The 24,459-nt window shown below is 39.4% G+C and overlaps 1 long non-coding RNA gene across 1 annotated transcript in view; it reads left to right on the top strand.

Annotated features, from left to right (window-relative positions):
• Window positions 1–1,503: 1,503 nt before the first annotated feature.
• Window positions 1,504–24,459, top strand: part of LOC125380031 — a 68,638-nt gene continuing 45,682 nt past the window's right edge. Inside the window, exon 1 of the long non-coding RNA XR_007220990.1 lies at window positions 1,504–1,879. This is a non-coding gene — a long non-coding RNA (uncharacterized LOC125380031). The remainder of the gene's footprint in view (window positions 1,880–24,459) is intronic.

Below are 24,459 nucleotides of genomic sequence, written 5' to 3'. Positions count from 1 at the left end.
GGTAAGCCAGTGTAGATTCTTATGGTAAAATCTCAGCTAAAACCAGAGTCGATGTGTACGGCGAAAATGGCAGAATCAGTGTTTGTCAAGGCATGTGTTTGGCGTGAAGACAAAAACAGTGTTGAACAGTGACAAGTGCTTCCCTCCTCTATGTTCAGGACACGATGCATTTCAGGATATTTTGGCATTTGATATATAGCTCATGCACGCAACAAAAAGGGACAAGTTTTCACTTGATCAAATGAATAAAAGCATAGAAAATGCGAGCAGATTGGCGATCATACAGTACATAATTGGCTGTTTCATCGACTGTTGCAAATGTTTGTTGGTAAGGACATTACCTTTCTTTCATTCTTTGTTGTTTAACGCCGCACTCAGCAATACTCCAGCTATATGACGGCGGTCTGTAAATAATCGAGTCTGGACCAGACAATCCAGTGATTAATATCATAAGCATCGATCCACGCATTTGGGATCGATGACATGCATCAACCAAGTCAGCGAGCCTGACCACCCGATCCCGTTAGTCGCCTTTTACGACAAGCATAGTCACCTCTTTACGGCAAGCATGGGTTGCTGAAGACCTATTCTACCCCGGAATCTTCACGGGTCTAATGTCGACATTGGTAAGGACATTACCAATGTCGATGATGAAATGTGTAATATCTACTTAACCTGGGACTAATAGTTGAAATAATCTCTGGTAATTTGACGAAGCACAGATTGCATTTTTGCATGTATGTATGCAGGATTATTTGTTAAGAAGGAAAACCTTGGTTTTCATTTTCGAAGCTATTTTGCCCTTAACGTCAAATCTGTATCTATTTCGGTGTGTAATCTGGACTGGTTCTTCTCTTTCAATGACAATTTATATTTTCTGAATGTCAATGTGAGACCCAGGGAACACTTTTTGACACCTTACCCAGAATTTATATTAGCTTATGGTCCCCGTATCAGACTTTGTGCCATGTGATGTGAAAGTACACTCTTCAAGCAGTGTAATCATGATCATATTGATATTGATATGCACAAAGGCATCAGATGTGCCAGTGCTACCCCTACACAGTCTCATTAATTTCAACAGCACCGAACTTCACGATGAAGGTCCATTTGATCCTAGTACTATTTGTAGGATATATGTAAGCTAATTGTTGTCCCTCCTGCGGGTGCTTGTTGTATACATCTCGTGCAGGCTGTGTCTTTAAATTTACCTCTTCTCTTATCTGCCCGACAGTGTCGAGGGGTAGAACTCAGCAGTATATTCAGAGGTAAGCAATGTGAAAAATTAGACGGTATTCGTGACTCAATGGAGGAGGGGGTTGGCACCCTCATTAACGGCACTTTATCATAATTAATACAAAACAAGAACCCGGACACTCCAACCAGATGCTCCCCGACGTTGCCCGGAAGCTCCCTGGTGTTGCCTACATGGACGCTATTACAGTGCATGTATTTTATTATACTTTTTAATATTTTTCACAAATTAAACTTAACCTAGGAAATTCTAAAATTCGAAAGTCGCTGGACCAGTATTTCTCGTTTTTATCGCCACTGGTCGGCCATGACGGCTGCTCCTTGACAACAGTAAATTACGTAATCATAGATAAAGTCGGCAGGTACGTTCGCACCAGCCTTGCTTCTCTTGATAATGATTTGTTACCAGCTGGCGCAGATTTGACCGTCATCTAAAACTATAATTAAAATCAATTCTTGTTAGGCAATACTGATACTATTCTATTACCACCTGCTTTTGTGTAGTCAACTTTGACAGCCTATGGAAGATAACAAAGACGGAAAAGACTCCTTGGGTGTTGGTCCTCAGCACACTTGCTTGAATGAACCCTAAGGACCCCACAGCCCTCTTCCCTCTTGTTTCAAGGTAAGAAACATTTAGATATTCCCATTTTATGACTAAACTTCCTATTTATTGTTAATATCATCTAGAAAATGTTAATGTTAAGTTGAATCAGTACTGCCGTATTGTAACGCTCAATCTACTATGTACACGTTCTAAATGACTGCTCTTTATATATTATTTATCGTTTAATACTCAGGCACTATCCAGTAATGTTTTAAGTGTAATGCGTCGTGGGCTTCTCCAGTTTATGTGTCATTTATGTGCGAAACCAATATTTATCTCCTATATTTCGACATCCATGATTATAGTCGCCTTCTATGTCTATCATTATCAGTTCAACAGTTTTCGTGCAGTAGCGTAGCGTACATGTAGCTTAGTGACAAAAAATGGTTCCTAGAGTTCACACAACTGTTTCAAGCACGATTTATTTTATACGTAGGTCAGTTATTCCATACTTTCCAACAGTCCACCGATCAAAGGTTATATGAGCAGCGTTACCTTCCATCCACGCTTACAGAATAGGTTAAAACGACGCATTCCATATTTCTTAGGTTTTATCGTCATGAAGTAAGTATTTGAATATATTGTAACTAGACCCGTCCCTGATACAGTTGTATACGGTACAACACAGACTATACAACAATTTCATTACCGTTGTCATTTAAATATAGTTATAGCCATTCTTTATTCTACATAACAACGTGCATTCAAACGCGCTTCGTTTAAGTATACAATTGCCGTATTCACTCCATTAGCTCTTATCTAGCTCCGTTATATATTTAGGAAATGCGCGTAGTCAATAGCAACATATCCGCAGTGATTCATTTCCGTAGTCACCAAAATAATCACTACTAAAACTAATATTTACACTAACTAAAACCGAGCTATATCTTCTACCGCGTACATTCGTATCCCTATTTGGATCAAGTATTTACTTTCCGTATTTACCGAAATTATTATGTTGTGATAATTATTACTGAACCTACAAATATTAATGTTAAGCGTCTTTTCATAAGGAAATGTCATGTTCCTCATCTAAACAGTTGGCGCAGTCTACCGTAAAATCTCTACCTAATTATTTTCATTTAATGTTAATAGCCATAAAAGGTTTACCGTAGTTACCCACAAAGGCGCGACATACCACACATATAATTCACATGTAGGTTTTACCGTACATGCTCTATTTAAATGTTACGACTACTCAATTTAGCTGTTAAGAAATGTTATTTGGCATTTCCGTTATTACTCTACTAAATATTGCATCCGTTGTATAATGTTACCGTACATACTCCAATACAACATACATTGCTTTTTTCAGATTTAGATTGAAACTGTTAGGATATTATTATCATTATCATCATTGTACGTCACTATTATATATTAATTAATGCAACTTGAATGATATAACACACTTGCTTGAATAAATCCTAAGGACTTCACAGCTACCTTCTCTCTTGTTTCAAGGCTAGTTTCCAATAGCTAATTCCCCAAATCGAGGCCTGACAGTAATTTGAATCACCCCTCAAAGCTGTCTTAGACGCTATAGTACCGGACGTTTTACACTCCGTGAACCATCTGGGGCCATGCATGAACTTTTGAAAACGTCAGTGTAATTCTTTTTCTAGCTATATGTTATCTTTTATAATTAATACAAAGCCACAGTTATATATTATACACTTTATTATTTAGTATCATTCTCCCTGGCGTTCCCACCATATGCTCCCCGACGTTACAGGCTGCTATAGTACCGGACGTTTTACACTCCGTGAACCATCTGGGGTCACGCATGAACTTTTTAAAACGTCTGTCTTTCAATATTACTTATGAAATAGTATACAGAATTTGACAAAAAAATGTACATTATTTTTGTTCCATAAGCAAATTTACATTTACAAAGTTACGGCCCCCACGTCAGTCCGAATAAAGTAAGATTGTATTTGCTTCGCAAATTTACCATTTAAAAAGAATAGTTGTGTATGTAAAAAATTTCTACTTGTATGTTATTTTTTTTAATTAATAAAGAAACACAATTATAAAGAATTTTTGTCTGGAACGATCCTCGTGATGTCAATCACACGGAAGCTGTGCCCATTTTATTAAGAGTGCTTTTGACATTTCTTCTTTTTATATCCCATCTGATTTTGGGATGGTGCGGATACTTTATTAACACATTTTCAAGATGCAATCCTGATACAATACACATGGTATTTGTTAAATGGCATACTATTTTGGTAAATTTAACCGTTGAGAAAGTACTTTGATACTTAGTTGATGATTTACGTTGAGTGACTTATGTGTGATTAATTTTATAGTCAAGACCAATCATATATATTGTCTTCATTCTAAACGATATCCGTTACTGCTGTGTCCTGTTTTGTGCTGACAAAGCTAATGTCAAACTGTCTCCATGGGAACGTTTATTGCAGTATTTACGAAATGAAATGATAACATTCACACTCGAATTACTGTGAATAATGACTATCTTGTACTTGAGAGTTGCCAAAATACATATACAGCAAACAAAAACATTTCCTAAGCTATCAAAAGTCAGTCCACTGCCAGATGTCAAACAGCAACAAGGGTTTGCGAAAACCGAAATGTTTACTTTTATATTCATTGTTTTATCTGTGCCAAAGAAATTAATTTTGTTAAGGGGCATCGTTATCCTTTCCAATCCTCTGCTGTATTTAGTATTTTAGCAATATAATATTACGTCACTCTGACGTCACTTCACGAGACAACAAGGCTTCATTTTTTAGCAGTTGCTCTCACGCCATATACAATGCGCGCCAAGTGTTTGACTGTAATATTGCTTAAGACACTATATGACAAAACAGCGACTAACAAAACATGTGGAATTTTATCTTCCTCATGTAATATTCATGTTTATTAGACATTTAGTATGCATGTTACTTCGTAAATAGATCTCTATGTTTAAATAAAATAAAAACAAGAGATGGTAGATCTGCAAGTGGTTTCCTTAACATTACTTACAAAAACTTTCAATGATGTCCAGTGCACAATGTTATCACAACGTTAATTTGCAACGTTGTTACGTTGTGGAAATAAGGAGACAATGTAACGTTATAATAACGTTATCATAGAGAGACGCAATTACGTTCTGGAGATTTTAGTATTAAGAGATGAAAATCAAAATGCGAAATATATAGGAAAGTACTGCGTTACTGCCTTGGTATTCTGATGAAATCAAGTTCATTTTGATGAAGCAGTTCCCTTCCTAAATGACTTTCAAGAAGCAAACCATACAACGTTTCACCTAAATTTCAGAAACGTAGTTCCAAAACGTTGTGTGATGTAACAGCGTTGCATCACGCCGTACCAATTGTCAACCTTACTACAACGTTCTGACAATGTAGTGTGTTAGCTGGGTATATCTTAGAATCGGCACTGTCACTCTTATGTCAGTTCTTTCTTAACATGATGACGGCATGGGAAATTTGATAACCGATAACAGTCAAGAATTCGACAGGGTTTCAGAGAAGATAACTACCATCGAAAAACGTCTCAAGGGCGAGATCGACATGTTAAACCACAAACTCTTCAAAACTCTTGTGTACTCACAAAGACGAAATCTAGTAAAATAGGGCATCACAAACGACAAGACTGATCTACTTGGCGAAATACGAACACTGTTCAAAACTACCTTAGGAACCGAGTCTACAGTGTCATTGATGAGATGCTAGAGCCCATATGGCATCAGTTTGCATTGATAAAGTCTATGTGCCATGCTCAGTCAGAAGAATCTGCCAATACCCCTTCAATAGGTCAAACTAGCTGACGTACATGTACTTTGCTTGACCAATTATTGATTCTTAATATTTGGTAAAAGTCCGTTTTAAAAATAGCGTTTACACGTTTCATGCCTGTACAGCATCTGTAACTACCATCAGGCCTCGGCACAAGAATGCAAGGTGAAGCCCCGTCACTATGACTTGGTTCAATAAAGTCATTGTCCAGCATTGTATTGCATTTCCTACTTCAGAGGTTCAAGCTTGATTTGGATTCAACCCGTAGGGATGTTATTTTACAAGCACATTGTCATCTACTTCTGCATCATGACACGCTAAATCTGTACGACCAGAGACATCCGTGAACAAGTGAGCAAACCCTTGAATAAACACTGACACTTAAACCCTTTTGCTCAGTTGACAAATGACTTAGCATCCAAGTTCGCTAAAACTTCATAATTTTTTTGGCTTCGGGCAAGCATAGTCAACAATGCTATCAATCTTGACAAAGTCACAATTCTCATCAGTATCATAATCTGATACAATATTCACAGGAGGAACAGTGGCAACACACTGAGTAGGTACATATATTGTCATTTCTTTCCTGATACATTCTAATCATGTTGTCGTGACATAGCTGTTTCTTTGTACGACAGCCTGGCGTTTGCGTAACATAGTTAGCATCACAGACTTTTCTGTCAATAACATGCGGATCGTGGCACATAATGGATGACCAGGGCAAAAACACTGATGCTTTAACGCCAGGAACGAAAGATCTCTCTTTTAGTCACAATGTACTTGAGTTTGACATGGGAATCTTTCCAGTTATGCCTAGAAACTTCACACGCTTTTGAAAGCCTATTCCGAAATGATGAGCCATACTCAATCAAGCTCCTTTCTGGAAACCTAGTTCTATGATAGCAAGAATGTGCTGATTTCCATACTTAGTTTAAGGCAAAAAAATAGCACAATCAATGATGACCCTGCTGAAAGGTTCTACAAAATCTGGAATGTGTTTCAATGAGCAGCTGGGATTTTCTGATTAGGTTTGACAACCATTTGACACATATGGATGGAAGGAGGGATGGTTTGTTGTTTAACGCAGCACTTAGCAATATGACGGCGGTCTGTAAATAATCGAGTCTGGACCAGACAATCCAGTGATTAATATCATGAGCATCGATCCACGCAATTGTGATCGATGACATGCATCAACCTAGTCAGCGAGCCTGACCACCCGATCCCGTTAGTCGCCTTTTACTACAACAAAGTCGACTTTTACGGCAAGCATGGGTTGCTGAAAACCTATTCTACCCCGGAATCTTCACGGGTCGACACACATGGAATGTTTTGCAAAATTCAGCCACGTCATGCCTCAAAATAAACCAAAAGAAGTTGGACAGAATTTTGTCACAATTTTGTTTTGTTTACACCCAAATGACCTGCCAAAGGAGTTTCATGTGCCAAACTCAAAACATGCTTTCAATATGAATTTGGAAGAACAATTTGATGGATTCAGTATCAGCAGGTACATCTTGTAGCCTCCATTTCCTCATCAAAATGCCATCCTTGAAATGATAGTAAACTTGAACCTTGAAGGCTTCTTCCAAAGAATGTGCCCTGTTGACAAGAACTTTGAGTTCTGCTCCTTACCCTGAACTGGTTTCTCATAACCAAACTGTCAGAATTTTGAGTACTCTCTCGCTTGAAAATGTAGACAGGTCAAGAGAATGATCCATAAAAGTGCCAGCCAAATCACAACTGGAATCAAAATCAGAAGATTTTCAGGACTTTCTGAAGTGCTCAAAGACAAATTCAGCCAAGCATCTCCCCCTGTCAAATCATTTCAAATTAGCAAGTCTACACCTTTAACAGGTAGAGTTTCTACAACGCTACTTTGACCAACCCAAATACCAAAACTGTCTTCAAATTCACAAAATGGATGGGTCTGTAATGTTCTTGCAAGCTATTGTTTAATGAACGAGTGGAATTTAGTCACTATTACCAAGATGTCTGTCTGACAGTATTAATCTAATACAATGTTTTGATACATTAAACTGATCTATCTATCAGTCAGCATCATCAATATGTATTACCTTTGAATTGTTTGTGTCCATCAGCCATCGTGTTTTACCATTCGTCATTATCATTTTGTCAGTGGAAGTGAAATCTGATTTAGCAATAGGTTCAGTCAATTGTAGGGGCCTTATTGACTATTATAAACGGAAGCATATATTTGATTTTAAAGGACACAAATATATTCAGCTTAATTATTAATTTATGAAATCAAAGAGAGCTTAGCATCCTAAGTGAATAGGGAGGAGATTTTGTCTTTAATCAATCCATCAATCACTCAATTCATCATTTTGTTCAGTAGTTTGTTTGTTTGTTGTTTAACGCCGTACTCAGCAATTTTGCAGCAATATGACGGTGGTCTGTTAGTAATCGAGTCTGGACCAGACAATCCAGTGTTTGAAAACATGAGCATCGATTCACGCAATTTGGATCGATGACATGCATCTATCAATTAAGTCAGCGAGGCTGACCACCCGACCATGTTAGTCGCGTCTTACGACAAGCATGGTCGCTTTTTATGGCAAGCATGGGTTGCTGAAGACCTATTCTGATCTGTTCAGTATTAAGGCCTTAGACCCACGTACATAATATTTTTTTGAAATATAAAAACAAGAGCTGCAGAAAAATAACAATGTTACTGTAGAAAGGAACTGCATATTAAGGCATTCATAATATAATCTGAGTAAGACAATAAATGAGACAGATAAATACATTGTAAGAAATGAATGAGGAAGTTATTGTTTATGTGCGAAGGAAGATTTTTAAAATGTTTTTAACGAAGATCATGATATAGTGGACATTAATAAAGAAAGTGAAATTCTTCGTCTGCGTTGTTTAAATTACATAATTTGTAAAAACGACCATTATATGGAATACCATCCCATCTACCGATATTTAAGTAAATGCATAGTGGATGCGTAATCTTAATAAAGTAATTCCACGCCATGCATCTCTTGAATTTATGTTTATCAGATATGTTTCAGAACGATTGTTTAACTTAGTATCAGATATCACATTTGGTGCAAAAGGAATGTCTCTTATCAATCTATGTGGTCCAAAGAATGAGGATCCTGATTGTTATGTCTTGATCAGAGACAAGATTTGGACTCATTTGGTAATGAACCTTACATCATTGCTTGTGATTTTAATCTCATTTTACATCTGATACACTTAACTAGCTATCAGCATTTTAATAATCCCATTGCCAGAAAACAGGTCAGATATAGTTATGATTGTGGAAGTTGATTTTATCGATGTATCAAGTGATCAGAATCCAAACGGTAAAATTGTCTGGTCCAGACTCGATTATTTACAGACCGCCGTCAGAAAGCTGGAATATTGCTAAGTGTGGTGTTAAACAACAAACCAACCAACCAACCAAACCGTAAAAGTTTTATTTGGAGAAGGAGGTCTCCAATAAAGCAGACAAGACTGGACCTTTTCCTTATATAATATCTAAGTTTGGAGTTTATGCTCTTTCATCTGTAATCCTAGTATCTCTGGAGGTTATGAGAGTGACCACTCACACATTGATTTAAAGTTTGAATTGTTGAAGAAGAACGTAAGAAAGCTTATTAGAAATTCAATAACTCTTTATTAAAAGATAAAATTTATGTGTGAAAGAAGTTATAAAAAATGTCTTTAATCAGTACAAAGCTTGTCCTGCTATTCCTCACCAAGATGACAACTCAGGGTTAGAGGATTCTCAACTTAGCTTTTCTATTAATGACAAGCTATTTTGTTAAAATTTATTGATGGACATCCGTGTAAGAAAGTAAGAAAGAAAAGGAATTAATGCAACAAAGAGATTTTGGGACATGGTAATAATTTAAAGATATATTATTTTGAGATATTGGAAAGTAAGAAAAGGTATTGGACAATTTACGTGAAAAAAAATGCAAAGACTTATTATAAGATCCAGGGCTAAATGGGTGGATGAAGGTGAAAAAGTTTCCTGATACTTTTGTAACTTAAAAAATAGATATTTAATCAGCAAAGACATGCCCTATATTGAAAATGAGAAAGGTTCATTTGTGTACAAGACAGCAGAGATTGCCTCTGTAGCTCAGCCTTTTTATGAGAAACTTTAAGTCAAAAGAAGATTTTATTGAAGACTGTGATTGAGAAACACTGTTGTCGGATGAGGATTTATGTAAACTCTCTTTTGAAGAAAGCAAATCTATTGAAAGTCCTATTACCTATGATGAAATTCTCGAGTGCCAGAAAAATCCAGCAACAATACAAGTCCAATTTTCACTTTAGAGTTGCAAAAATCCTATGATTAAATTATCAATGATCAATCTACAATAGCAATATGTCTGTTAGAGGAGATCATGGTTTTACTACATCTGGTTTGATAGGGGCAATACTCGAATTATTGATTTATGAATCAAGATGGAGATTATTTAACACTTGCAGAATTCGAGGAAAAATATGATGTAAAAGTAGACTTTACTTGATACTTTGGTATCATACAGGCTATGAAAAATATTTCAAAACACTTGGCATTGAGAAACCAAATACCTTCTCACATTGCGATGACAACCCTGTAGTGGTCAGGCTCGCTGACTTGTTTGATGCATGTCTTTGCATCTCAATTGCGTGGATCAACAAGACTTTGATGTATAAGCATCGATCCACGCAACTGGGATACTATGACATGCATTAGTCGCCTCTTACGACAAGCATTGTCGCCTTTTACGGCAGTCTTGGGTTGCTGAAGACCTATTCTACCCCAGATCTTCACGGGTCCAAGTATGTTGATACACATTGAACTTTGTTTTAAAGAAATGTGATATTTACTATAGATTACAATCAGACGTATATTGATAAACATTACACTACCTCCATAACAATGTTCTTTAAACATAAACTGTAACAATATTTCAGAACGTTTCTAAATGCTCTAAAGATGCAAAATAATGTTTCACATTCTTTGAGGTGTATGAACCACATATAACGGACCCATGAAGATCCGGTGTAGAATAGGCAACCCATGCTTGCCGTTCAAAGCTGAACGCTCGCAATAAAGTCAAAGCCACAAAAACCTATGCTTTACCCATCCTTTGGTAATCATTTCGTGTTGTTGTTTGGACGAAACAAGGTATTGACACCCTCACGCAAAGAATCATGTCAGACCTACCACCCTCACTCTTCTCCCAATCGCTTTTATTTATTAATTATAATGGGAGGGCGTGGTTTCATTAACATGGAGGCTCATCATGAAAGAATTGTGTTGTGCACTTTTGCATATATTTTTTTTTAACTGTCTGATGATCCTCGTGTCAACCATTTCAAGCATATCATAGTGAAAACAAGGCATCCCACAGTTTTCTTGAACGAGCCAAGAATGTGAGACATAATCACAATGTCAGTGTTGATGGTTCTGTACTGCTGGTTGGTACAGAAATAAGTGTCAACCAAGCAAGGTGCCATATTAAATCGGCCCAGACTCAGTTGTTCAATCTGCTAGTTGCTATCTGAACTACCACTGCATCGAGTTTATGTGTAGTGTGTTGAATCCTTTGCTTGGATGAAATCAGCTGAACTTGAAAGTACAAAAGAAGGCTTTCTGTTTGCTCTCTCGAAAACGTTAATGTGTGTTTTTGCATCAAAATGTAAATTTGAAATGTAGATTATGCAATGAATTTGATGAAACTGTTCAACACATTGTCAGTGGATACCCAGCTTTGGTACAAACACAGTATCTTTAGCAACATGATGCAGTGGCTTGATCCTACTATTACCATCTTCGCCATGCTTGTGGTTTTGACACAGAGGTCCATCCTTGGGGCGACCCAAAATATGTATAGGGCATCATGGAAAATGATAAATACAAACGTCTTTGAAATAGGCCCGTTTAAAGCCTCAGACCTATCCAGGCATACAAACTTGATCTTGTCCTTTTTGATAAATGCAATGAAATCATACATCATTGAATTATCTGTCCTTAAGACACTCATGTAATTGACAAGATTAAGGAAAAACATGGCAAATATGTGGGCCTCACTTTCGAAATGTCAAGCTTGCATCCCAAGTACCAAGTTTCTCATTGTTCTCGGTGCTTTAGGTTTGTTACCTCCCAAATCTGTGAACATACATTGGGAGAAATACCCAGGTTTGCTGCCAGACATACAGCCCTGTTGGGGAATCCCCGCCCAGTTAGGGAATGTTCACATTCTCCAAAAAACCTTCTGGGTGGGTTCGACTAGTCAGTACTTCCTGAGAGAAGTCCCATTCGTAATATATGTGTATCTGTTTATGAACTTGCTTAGAGTCCTGTGCCCAGAATGCCAATCTGGTGATTTCGAATTCTGTACGTCTCCAACTGTTCTTTTTATTCAGAAGATAGCTATAGTTTTTAGTGTCAAATTTGATGGAGTATAACACCCCTTGCTGAAAGGGACTCTCAATCATTGAAATAGGTTCCGTCATTCCGTGTGTGCGTGCGTCCCGAAATCGTTTCCGGAGCATAAACCGTTAAATATTTCTCTACGAAACTTTGTCGTTCAGACTTATGCTAAACTGGTGCCTTTTGCTATTTAGGAATTTTAGAACTTTTTATTTTTGGCGTTTCCATGGCAGCAATTATGACTTAGGTTCTATAAGGGTGGTGTTCGTTTCAGGGGCGTTTCCGGAGCGTAACTCAAAACCTGTTAAACACTTTCTTACACGACTTTGCATGTCTACCAGGCAAATAGTGAACTGATGCCTTTTGCTTTTTAGGAATTTAATAAATTTTCATTGTTTCCATGGTAAAAGTTGGATTTAAGTTTTGATATAGAGTGGGTTCACTTATGGAGTATAACAAATAAATTGTTAAATCTTGGCAAACATTCTATGTCTATAAATATAACACATACTGAACTGGTGCCATTTGATATTAAGGATTTTAGAAATGTTTATTTTAGAATTTCGATTGCAGCTATTTTGACATGGGCTAAGAGAAATGTTGGATCAGTTACCTGGTTTAGGACCATAAGGTGTTTAAATGGGCGGGGGATATAGATGACTTCGTTGACTATACGCTTGTTCCTTTTGACATGGCCTCCCAACACCCTTGTCAAAAAAGACTACATGTAGAATCCGGCGACACTATTACGCTCAATCGATCTGACTATTGTCCACGTTTCTTGGTGAGGTGAAATGGGGTTTAACGTCAAGTCCAAGATCATTGCACTTATATTGTACCGTGCACACACGTGTGTGTGTGTGTGTGTCTGCTTGTACTAGTCCGGAATGATGCCGATTTATAGTGCTAGCCCATTAAGATACGATGCCGCAGTTTTAACATGAACACCCCACTCAAACACTGTATACTGACTCCGAGCAGACCAGTCCTTGTTTTAAGCCCCTTAATGCCGAGCGCCAGACAGAGTAACAACAAGTACCATCTTTTAACGCCTTTTTGGATAACCCGACAAGGATCGAACCCCGGACAATCTGCTCTCTGGGCAGAGGCTATTCCACTAGACCACGGAGGCAGTCTTGGTTATTGAAGCTTTAGACAAAGAACCAATCAAATTAAACCATTTTCAAAGGTCTCATTGTTATCTGCGAAGATACATGTCACAAAGCTCCAATCTGGCTCTCTCCTTGTAGAATGTGCACTGAAACCGAGATCTGTCAATCTGCTCAAATTAAAAGGGTTTGTCAATATCAAGGTTGCTGTGTCAGTGCACAAGACACTGACTTCATGTAAGGAAATCGTACGTGACAGAGCTCGCATGACCATAGAAGACAAGGAACCTGAACAACAATCTGTCACAGTTGTCAAACAATTTACCGTAAAGAAGGATGGTGGGGTCGAACTGACCATCGCCTATCTGTTCACATTTGCCTGAACGTCTATCCCTCAATCTATCAAAGATGGTTATTATAACGTTGGAGTAGAGGTTTACATCTCCAATCTAGTCCGGTGCTACACCTGCCAAGCGTTTGGACATGGATTCAAGTCCTGCTGTTGTGACAAGTACAAGACCACTGACTACAGGAAGGATCCGAAGTGTGCAGGCTGCGGTGGTATGATATTCTAATCATGTCCTGCTCAGTGCAAGACAAGCTAGAAAAAAATAGGAAAAAAGCTGAAAAATATTTCCGCCGATATCCTACCGTGCATAGGTAGAATAGTGTTAACATCAAAAGCGCCAAGGCGAGGAAATGATCAAAATCTGCAGTTCACCATCTCAAAGATTGTCAAACACTATTAACCACTAAATCTGAAATTGCCAACAAACTTGGTGAAACTTTGGCAAACCATTCCTCATCATCTGACTTTAACCCTCAGTTTCAGAGACGCCAAAAACAGCAAAAAAAAAAAAGGTAAATTTTTATCTCTGATAATGGTGAGGACTACTACAATGAAACACTTTCATTCTATGAATTACTTACTGTGCTTGAAACACTTGCCCTTATTGGGAAACTCTACTAAATATATTTGATACAGTTTGGGCTGTAGAGTTAAATCACCCACCCTACAGCCCAGATTTAGCCCCCAGTGACTATTTCCTGTTCCGGCAAATGGAATCTGCCCTACATGGGAGACGCTTCCAGGATGACGAGGACACAAAGGCTGTCACAGAGGCGTTGTTAGAGGGCCAATCTGAGGATTTCTATAAAAGTGGTTTTAAACGCTTGAAATACAAATGGAATACGTGTATTGATGGGAATGGAGATTATATTAAAGAAAATAAAAGTACAAAAGATATTCTGCGACTTGGTCTTATATTAAAGTTGCAAAACTTATTGCACGCCCCTCGTATATAATGATCTTTCTACTGGGCAATGTGACATTGTCTTTTGTTGGTTACCAAGTAATGTAGGCACAGCACTTAGCTCAAAAGCCGATGCTGCAGGTAACGTAAACCATTATCCATTATAAGGTAGAACACCCAGGTAGAAATCAATAAACGTCATAAAACTAAAGCAATAATTGCCAGTCAAGACAGGATGAGGTCGTTTTACGACGATGTCCCTTTGGCCACAGTCGGTTTGCCAACGAATATCCTAACGGAACTCCTAAGTGTATCCAGACAATTTAGTGATTGACATCATGAGCATCGATCCACGCAATTGGTTTGGTTGTTGGTTGGTTGGGGTTTTTTTAACCCACGGTGTAACACGATGTATAGGCGACTCCTATGTAGGAGAAACATCCAGGCCCATTAGAATAAAAGAACACAAGACCTCATTACAAAAAAATGACTCAAAATCAGCCATCTCCGACCACACCCAAACCCACCCCGACCACAACTTCAAGTGGAACAACATCAAGATCCTGGCCAACAATCAATCTACATCAAAAGAATCCAGCCAGCAATGAATAGACATCTAGGCTATTACATCCCGCCTGATTACCATCACCTAATTGCTAAATCCCTATGTCCATCCAGTGAATCAACTGGCTTCCATCATCTCTATCAGTCTGCTTGTTTACTCTGTGTTCATTAGTCTTCCACTTGCTTCCAATTATCTTAATCAGCCCCCTGTGTCCATCAATCAATTTACTGCACAAACATTGATGTTAATAAGTATATATACCTATGTTGTTTAGCACTATCCAATCTACACTCTACAATCTATCTAGGAGACTTTAATGCCCACCACCCTACCTGGGGTATAGAAGATAAAATAGATGAACACGGAAAACTCATCTCAGAATGGATAGAACAAAATGACCTAATACTACTTAATAACAACCAACCTACTAGATACGACAGAAATTCGCCACAAAATGTCGGGTATCGACTTAACCATAAGCACCCCAGATTTAGCCCAAAGTATTCAATGGGAAGTACACGGAGTACCACTAGGTAGTGACCACTTCCCCATAAATATAACTATAGGAGACATAAACATCCCAACACCAACCAAAAACCAGGAACCTAAATTTCACTACAACAAAGCCGACTGGGACAAATTTCAGGAAATTTGCAACCAGGCTAACCTAGCTGACCTAGAAAGTAACGACCCCGAAATCTACTGTAAAAACCTAACTGACTATATAATAAACGCAGCTAAAAACTCCATTCCTTTCAAAACAACCAACATAGGCAAACCCTCGGTTCCTTGGTGGAACGAGGAGATAGAACAAACTAGACGTAAACGCAAATCCGCATTCATAAAGCCAAACGTGACTTCAAACACCTAAAGATAGCACACGAACTAAATCACAAAGTACAAAGCTTAGTTAAAACAGCTAAAACTAGAGACTGGAAAAAATTTTGCGAAGAAATTAACCATCATACAGACGCCAGAACAGTTTGGCGCAAAATCCACGCCATTAGGGGCATTTAACGTCATAAAAAAAACTCCCAACATAAACAATTCAACAAACCCCACTCAAAAAGCTAATAACCTAGCAAATCACTTCTCGGCGGTCAGTAGCAACAGCAACTTCAACCAAAAATTTTAGGAACAACTTAAATCAGAAACCAAATTTACCAAAGAGCCAAAAGATAATAACCTAGAAATTAATCTCCATTTCACAATGGGAGAACTACTCCACGTCCTACAAAATAGGAAAAAGGGCACAGCCCCAGGCTTAGACCTTACTTCATACCAGATAATTAAACAACTACCACCCACACTTCTCTAAACTCTTCTAAAACTCTATAACCTCATATATCTAAACGGACAGGTCCCATCACCTTGAAAACAAGCCCTGGTCATACCAATCCCCATACCCAATAAACCAGCTGACCAGGCTAATTCATACAAACTAATCTCCCTAACTTCTAACTTACGCAAAGTAATGGAATCAATGGCAAAAAACAGGCAACAACACTACTTAGAACAAAAACAACATAATAAATCCAGACCAAAGCGGTTTCACTCCTGGACGTTCAACCTTAGATAACCTCGCCCGACTAGAGCAGGACATTAAAACAGGCCAACTTAACAAACAATATACCACAGGCATCTTTCTAGACTTCTCCAAAGCATTCGACATGGTTTGGCATAACGGGCTAATACAAAAACTACAAAAATAGGTCTTAAAAGTCAAATAATTAACTGCATCCAAAGTTTCCTAACAAACCACAAAATCACCGTGGGCATAGACCAAACGCTATCGGACCAATGTCCCCTAGAAAATGGCACTCCCCAGGGCAGCATCCTAAGCCCGACACTCTTCAATATTATGATTAACGATCTATTCGAGGGATTATCCCCCAAAGTAAACACATCAAAATTCGCGGATGATGGAGCCCTCTGGATCCGCACTTTTAAATAAAAGCATTAAAATGGCCCAAAACTTACTACAAAAATCGCTAAATAAAATACAAAAATGGGTTGACAAATGGGGCTTCTCCTTAAACTCAGAAAAAAACACAGGAATAGTATTTAAAAACAAAAATATGCAACCCGCCTCCCTAAACCTCCAACTAAACAACAAACCAATCAATTTTCAAAAACAAACCAAATTCTTAGGATTAATCTTCGATGAACATCTCACCTGGGATGCTCACATTTAAAACCTAGTAACCACATGCAGCAAAGACCTAAACACGTTAAGATGCCTAACCGGCTCCAACTGAGGGGGCCTCTAAAAACACCCTCCTCTCACTCTATATATCACTAATTAGATCCAAACTAGACTATGGCAGTGCCATTTACGACACCTTAAACAACTCTCTCAATAAAAAAAACTAGACTCAATCCAGTATCAGGCCCTAAAACTAATCACACGAACTCAACATGGCACCTCCTCCACCTAACTCCAGGCCTTAACAGGAGAAATGCCACTTAAACTACGTAGGGGACAACTTACCCTAAACTTCTGGGCCGCGTCCCAATCAAACCCTCTAATCGAAAACTTAATAAAAAACAATATAAGCCCTAGCCCGGAAAAATCCACTACTTACTCCAATTTCCCAAATAACCAATTACCTAAATGAACACAAAATAAATAATCTCAAACAAAACAATAGATCATCCAATATCTTCACTCCAAAACTTAAAATACCAAAAATAGACACAACACTAGCCGATACACTAAATAAATAGGCCGATCCTAACATCGCTAAAACCACCACACTAGCATACCTACATGAAAATTGGCCAAATTGGTGTCACATATACACAGACGGATCCTCAGATCCGATCTCAAAACACACAGGTTTCGGAGTCCACATCGCACAACCAACCAAAAAAACTCAATCTTACCGACTTCCTAACAACCAATCCATATTCACGGCCGAACTAATGGGCATAGCCTCAGCACTACACAATCAGCAATCTAAAAAACACCCAAAAATCCTCATCCTAACCGACTCCCTCAGTGGACTACAAGCCCTCAAAAATAAAAACACTAAAAACCGCCCCCAACTAATAAATCAAATACTCAAAAGCTCAAACAACTTAACTGAGAAAGGTAAACAAATAGAGTTCATACTAATCTACAAACAGGCCACACCAAACTAAATAATCACCGTAAAATAGCTAATCTACACACAACAGGAAAATGCCCACATTGCAAACAACAAGAAACACCAGAACTCGTACTCATTCACTGCACACACTACCAAACACACCGAACACTACAGACCACCCTAAATCTTAAAACCGGACTTATACTAGAATCAATCCTAAATCCACAAAATAAATTTGAAAAATTCAAAGCCTTAGGCATATACCTAATTAAAACAGGACTAATTAGTCGCATTTAAACCCCAAATAAAATATTAATACCAAAACTACCTTATCTAACAACCACCCAACACACAGCTCCCTTAGTTCGTCTCCCAGCCACTCTTGGCATTCTTTCCAAATCTCAAAATTTCAAAATTACTATAGAAGCAACCCCTAAAGCCCCCCTCCTGGGTTGCACAAAATCACTTTTCCCCTTTTTGGAAACACATTAAATGGCCTGGCCGGGCCCGTGTGCGACATACGCTTGCAGTCAGAAAGCGCACGTTAAATCTCCAATATAAGTAAGTAAGTAAGTAAGCACTATCCATCACATGCTTGATAAAGGTGTTAGGATCTACACCGAAACGTCGCACTAATTGCAATTAAGAAGTTGTTCATCCATAGAACTCGTCTTACTTTAAAAACAAACAACACTGAACATTTTTACGGCCTATTTGGTGTTTTTAGGGGTTTATGTACTTCTTTAAGCGGTACTTGGTAGGCGTGGCATGAACTCCAGGTTTTACGTCCAGTGGTGGTGAAAAACGACTTTCATAATCTGTTTTCTATAGGAAATATCATCATCGTCCATGGCTGTTTGTTGATCTTCCTGAACACTTTCCAGTTATGGTGAAGAGACATCGGAAGGCTGTTCTAAGCATAAATATTCGTAAAGATCCTTGTTGAATTACTACCAGGAATATCACACGATAAACCACTAATAAGTTATTATTTTAATATTCATATATTGTTTTCAGTATATGTATTTCTTATAATGTGATCATGTAATATAGCTCTTCAGCAACCCATGCTTGCCGTAAAGGCGACTAACGGGATCGGGTGGTCAGACTCGCTGACTTGGTTGATGCATGTCATCGTATCCCAATTGCGTGGATTGATGCTCATGGTATCAATCACTTGATTGTGTGGTCAAGACTCAATTATTTACAGGCCACCGTCATATAGCTGGAATATTGCCGAGTGCGGCGTTAAACAACAAAGAAAGAACGGATCGATGCTCATGATCGCAGTCACAGGATTATTTGGTCCTGACTTGATTATTTACAGACCGCCGCCATATAGCCAGAATAGTGGTGAGTGCGGCGTTAAACCACAAACAATCAATCAAACAATTTTAATGATAATCGAGCCCTAAATCAGCCCTGAACCATATGTGACAGCTTACAAAAAAAAGACATTTTATTTAGTGTTAAGATGTACTTAATAAATTCAAACATTTTGTGTCAACGTCCAATGAATGCAAATATTAGTCTTGTCTTGTTTTATCTTTTCGTAAAAAGAATATAAATCCGACTCTGATTTTTGCATCAACGGTTCACTGATCATCCCGAAAATCAAGCTACTAATAGTACAAAGTACCCAAATCCTGTAATCTTGATTCTTGCAAACGAAAGATAAACTTGTTTCAGTTTTTTCTTTGGTAAAGCACATATGAAGGAATAAAATTTAAGTTCCAATCTGAACCCAGCACAAGGGCGATTGTGTATGGAATCTCTGTCAAACATCTTTCTTGCATATGCAAATTAAGGTTCAAGTCAATATCAGTTAAAGTCATTCTGAAGTATTTAGATAGCATAATGGTACTTCAGATCTCTTTACCCTTTACCTGAGATGAGATACGATAAGATACGATTTTATTATCCTGCTTCAGTAATGTCCAAACATTATCCCTTCAGTACACCCGAACTGCTCTTCACATATTGCAGTCATGTCACCACTCTGAATACAAGGCTGCCCTACCTAACCTTAATAGTCCACGACCAGCATCGGTTCAACAGCAGGCCATAATAAACAGAAATACTTTTCAAGGCGGCGTAAACCACAGCTCACTCAGTCGACGGTAGTTGTCAAGTCAGCTTCGCTTTTCAACGCTTCTGAAGGCAGAGTATGGTCATGGTCGGTGAGAGCGGATAGACAGTGCAATGTATTGATTATAGTCATGTGTTTAAGCTTCGTTAGGGTGTGTCGATTAATGTAACTAATCCAAATGGGTAATAAAAGTTAAACTGGTTTATTGACGTGAAAGTTTTCCATGATCCCACCTTCTGGCAGCCTGTACTAGGGTTTTGGGTACAGCAGGAAAGAGTCATATCTGCTGATTATGAGGAAAATCCATGGTTGAGTTGTTACAGCAAGGGCATAGACACGGTTCATTGAGAGTGGGTGTAGCTTTCCAGATATCAGGCCTAGTATAGGGAGCGTGCAGTGTAACCTCGGAGAAGACTAGGGACGGTCGGGTTGCCTAGTGGTTAAAGCGTTCGCTCGTCACGCCGAAGACCCTGGTTCGATTCCCGAGATGGGTACAATGTGTGAAGCCCATTTCTGGTGTCCCCCGCCGTGATTTTACCGGAACATTGCTAAAAGCGGCATAAAGTCATACTCACTCACTCATCCAGTGAGCTTCTTCTCAAGGAAATTTAATTCACAGCAACTGACACTAAGTTTAACTTATGTTGGTGTGTATCACCTTTGCGCTAACATCTGGTATCATCATTAATTTGTAGTGATTCATTAATACATGACATTGTCGGAATCGTACAATGCTTTTTGCAGAGGTTTCCTATAATTACAAAAAAATTATTTTGTCGCTTTTTATAGACAAAATCTTTGTAAACAAAGGATCATCTCATCTGGTTCGATTGTTCACGGGCGATCATCATGTGGCAAGAGTAGTGCTGTGATCAAGTGGCAGGAGTAGTGCTGTGATCATGTGGCAGGAGTAGTGCTGTGATCATGTGGCAGGAGTAGTGCTGTGATCATTTGGCAGGAGTAGTGCTGTGATCATGTGGCAGGAGTAGTGCTGTGATCATGTGGCAGGAGTAGTGCTGTGATCATGTGGCAGTAGTGCTGTGATCATGTGGCAGGAGAAGTGCTGTAATCAAGTGGCAGGAGTAGTGCTGTGATCATGTGGCAGGAGTAGTGCTGTGATAATGTGGCAGGAGTAGTGCTATGATCATGTGGCAGCAGGAGTAGTGCTGTGATCATGTGGCAGGAGTAGTGCTGTGATCATGTGGCAGGAGTAGTGCTGTGATCATGTAGCAGGAGTAGTGCTGTGATCATGTGGCAGGAGTAGTGCTTTGATCATGTGGCAGGAGTAGTGCTGTGATCATGTGGCAGGAGTAGTGCTGTGATCATGTAGCAGGAGTAGTGCTGTGATCATGTGGCAGGAGTAGTGTTGTGATCATGTGGCAGGAGTAGTGCTGTGATCATGTAGCAGGAGTGGTGCTGTGATCATGTAGCAGGAGTAGTGCTGTGATCATGTAGCAGGAGTAGTGCTGTGATCATGTGGCAGGAGTAGTGCTGTGATCATGTAGCAGGAGTAGTGCTGTGATCATGTGGCAGGAGTAGTGCTGTGATCATGTAGCAGGAGTAGTGAGGCCTCAGGCAACAAACAGTAACTTTTTCAAGCAAACTATGAGATTGGCTGTTGCTAACAACAGGGCAGTAAATCCTTACCCTTTTCACGAACACATGGTGTCCTCACTTGATTTTCAATTATAATCCATTCATATAACTTTCTCTAATATGCGGTCATTTACGCCCAATGGGATATTTTTCGGCAGATAATTCTCTGGCGTTGACCTTTTTTATATGTGTTTTAAGTTAAGTTTATTCTCGTGTAGTTTCAGGGAGTGCTTCAAACACATTACCACATTCAGCAATATTTCAATTACTCATATACCAAGCGGTCAGCAAGTGCATCAATATTGCGTAGGCCGCTCGACAACCGTCAGATACCTAGTTCCCTCGGAAGTTTAGACGGGGATCGTTCAGTTCCATGGCAAGATCATCATTTATTGACAGGTCAAATTCACCTCGTGGTCGCCGTTTTGGCCTGTAAAGGGACCTCTGTGGAGGTTATGGATTGGAGTTTATCCCCAGCAACCTGTCTTTGTCGAACAAGGTGGCTAAATACATCCGATAGACATGTTTGTTGACTTTCATTGCGCATTTAGGTACCAAGATGGCGTGTGACGATGGACATGATGTGATTATTCAATGATCCAATGATCAATGGGACTCTTTGTAAACTGACGTCCAAAAGAAACTTTACCAGAGTTTGAAATAACTCTTGCTCAAAAACAACACAATATACATGCATGAAGTAAAGTGTATTGAGAAGATCAATATATCAACATAATCAACACTGAAAATGACAGTCATACCGCTACCGAGAATGACGTCAGAGACCCCCAAAGATGGGTGTGGTACAAAACTCGAGCTTTCAGAATCATGGACAATAGGCCATAAACAATCGCTCACGTTCAATAACAAGTCATAAGTAGCGTGTTTGACCACCAAATGCATCAATACACGCAAAAACTCTTCGACGCACAGAAAAAGTCAGTCGTCTGATGAGGTCACGTGGGATTTGACGCCATTCTTCTTGGAGGGCAAAGATCAGTTCGTGCCGGTTGGCTGGAGAGTGTGGTCGTTGTCGAACACGACGATCCATCAAGTCCCAGAGGTGTTCTATGGGGGACATGTCGAATGAGCGTGCAGGCCACGACAGGACGTTGACGTTGTTATTCTGATCAATGACACCACGTGGCTGCTGTTGGAGAAACCGTAGGACAACTGGACGAAGAATGTTATCCATGTAACGCTGAGCTGTCAAGTTTCCGTCAACGATGACCAGCGGTGTCCTCTCCTGCCCTCAGATCCCTCCCCACACCATGACGCTCCCTCCACCATATGGTACGACCTCCTGCACGCAACACGCCGCCGTTCGTTCACCCCTTCGGCGGTAAACACGTTGTCATCCATCAGCCCTAAACATACAGAATCGACAGTGAAGACAACCCTCTGCCAGTCACGTCGTTGCCAACGTCGTTCAGCCCGGGCCCATCTCAGTCGCAGACGACGATGTTGCGCTTTCAATAGCTGTCCTCTGTATGGTCTAAAAGCCCTGATTCCATGAGCCCTGAGTCTCCTGGCCACTGTCTGTCGACTAACCCTGTGACCTAAGGCATTTGTCGCCGATGACGTCACTGTCAGGAAGCGATTTCGGAGGTGCAAGGTACGCAAGTACCGGTCATCAAGGGGCGTGATCACCCTGGGTCTGCCTGTTCTTGGCCTGTCAGCGGTCCGCCCTGTCTGTCTCTGTAACGTTGCATCAAGTTGGTAACAGCAACATGGGAGCAACCGAAGGTTCGTGCAATATGGGCGTGGGTGGCTCCCATCTGTACAATACCCAAGGCTCGTTCACGTTGTTCGACTGTGAGTCGTGGCATTTCTTTTGTGTTTTTTTATCACTGTGGATGTTTGACTTGCCGTTGCAATCGTTTTATGCCCTTACCCGCACGTGCATTTGCAGTTGTCCGTGGTGCACGTATTTTTCGCGTGTTATCTCGCAAACATGTATCAGACGATTCACATTTTCTGCATACACTATTGTTGTATTTAGGTTATGTGTTTTAGATAGACTTCATCGAAAAAGAATTTATACTTTGTCTGAAATTTATATTTTCAATTGGTAAAGTTTCTTTTGGACGTCAGTTTATTTTTTCATGTAGCTGCCACATGGCCGTGTTCAACAATGAAAAACGTCATACAAACATCATTTGGGGTTTACAGATCGAAAAGATGTGCGTACAAGTTGCATCTTTAATTTGACCCCTTTGAGGATTCCTCGTAAGAAGCGAATAAATTGATCAGGTGGTCCTTATATGTGCTTTCGGCGAACGAATACCTTCACCACAAGGATACCATACCGCCCTGACATTGAATATTGAATAGAAAACTTAAGAAGACACAGCACCAAGTTTCCGTCATTTTTCAGGTGAACAATAGACACGCCTTTGCATGTGTATGTGAAAGGTTCCACCGATTGGGCAGGATACGCTCATTCTTCACGAACACCCGACAGTGATAGTGATTCAAAAACACATTCTCATGTTATCGGACAAAGGATTCTGCTTTAAGACGAATATTCTTGTGTTGTGTTGTGTATATTTAAGGTAGCCAGACATTCGAGTTCGCACTGGTACCCGTTTTACAGATGAGCAGAGACAGTTAAGCGTTTTGTCCAAGACAACATCACGACAACATCTAATTCGATGCAGTTTTTTTCCAATGTCATAACAACAACCCCCCCACCCCCCACCTCATTCGATTGGTGTTAGA

The sequence above is a fragment of the Haliotis rufescens genome, unplaced genomic scaffold, assembly GCF_023055435.1.
Source record: "Haliotis rufescens isolate VD_foot unplaced genomic scaffold, xgHalRufe1.0.p SCAF_15, whole genome shotgun sequence".
NCBI lineage: Eukaryota > Metazoa > Mollusca > Gastropoda > Lepetellida > Haliotidae > Haliotis > Haliotis rufescens.
Note: the sequence above shows the minus strand (reverse complement) of the source record. Positions and strands in the feature narration are given on the sequence as shown.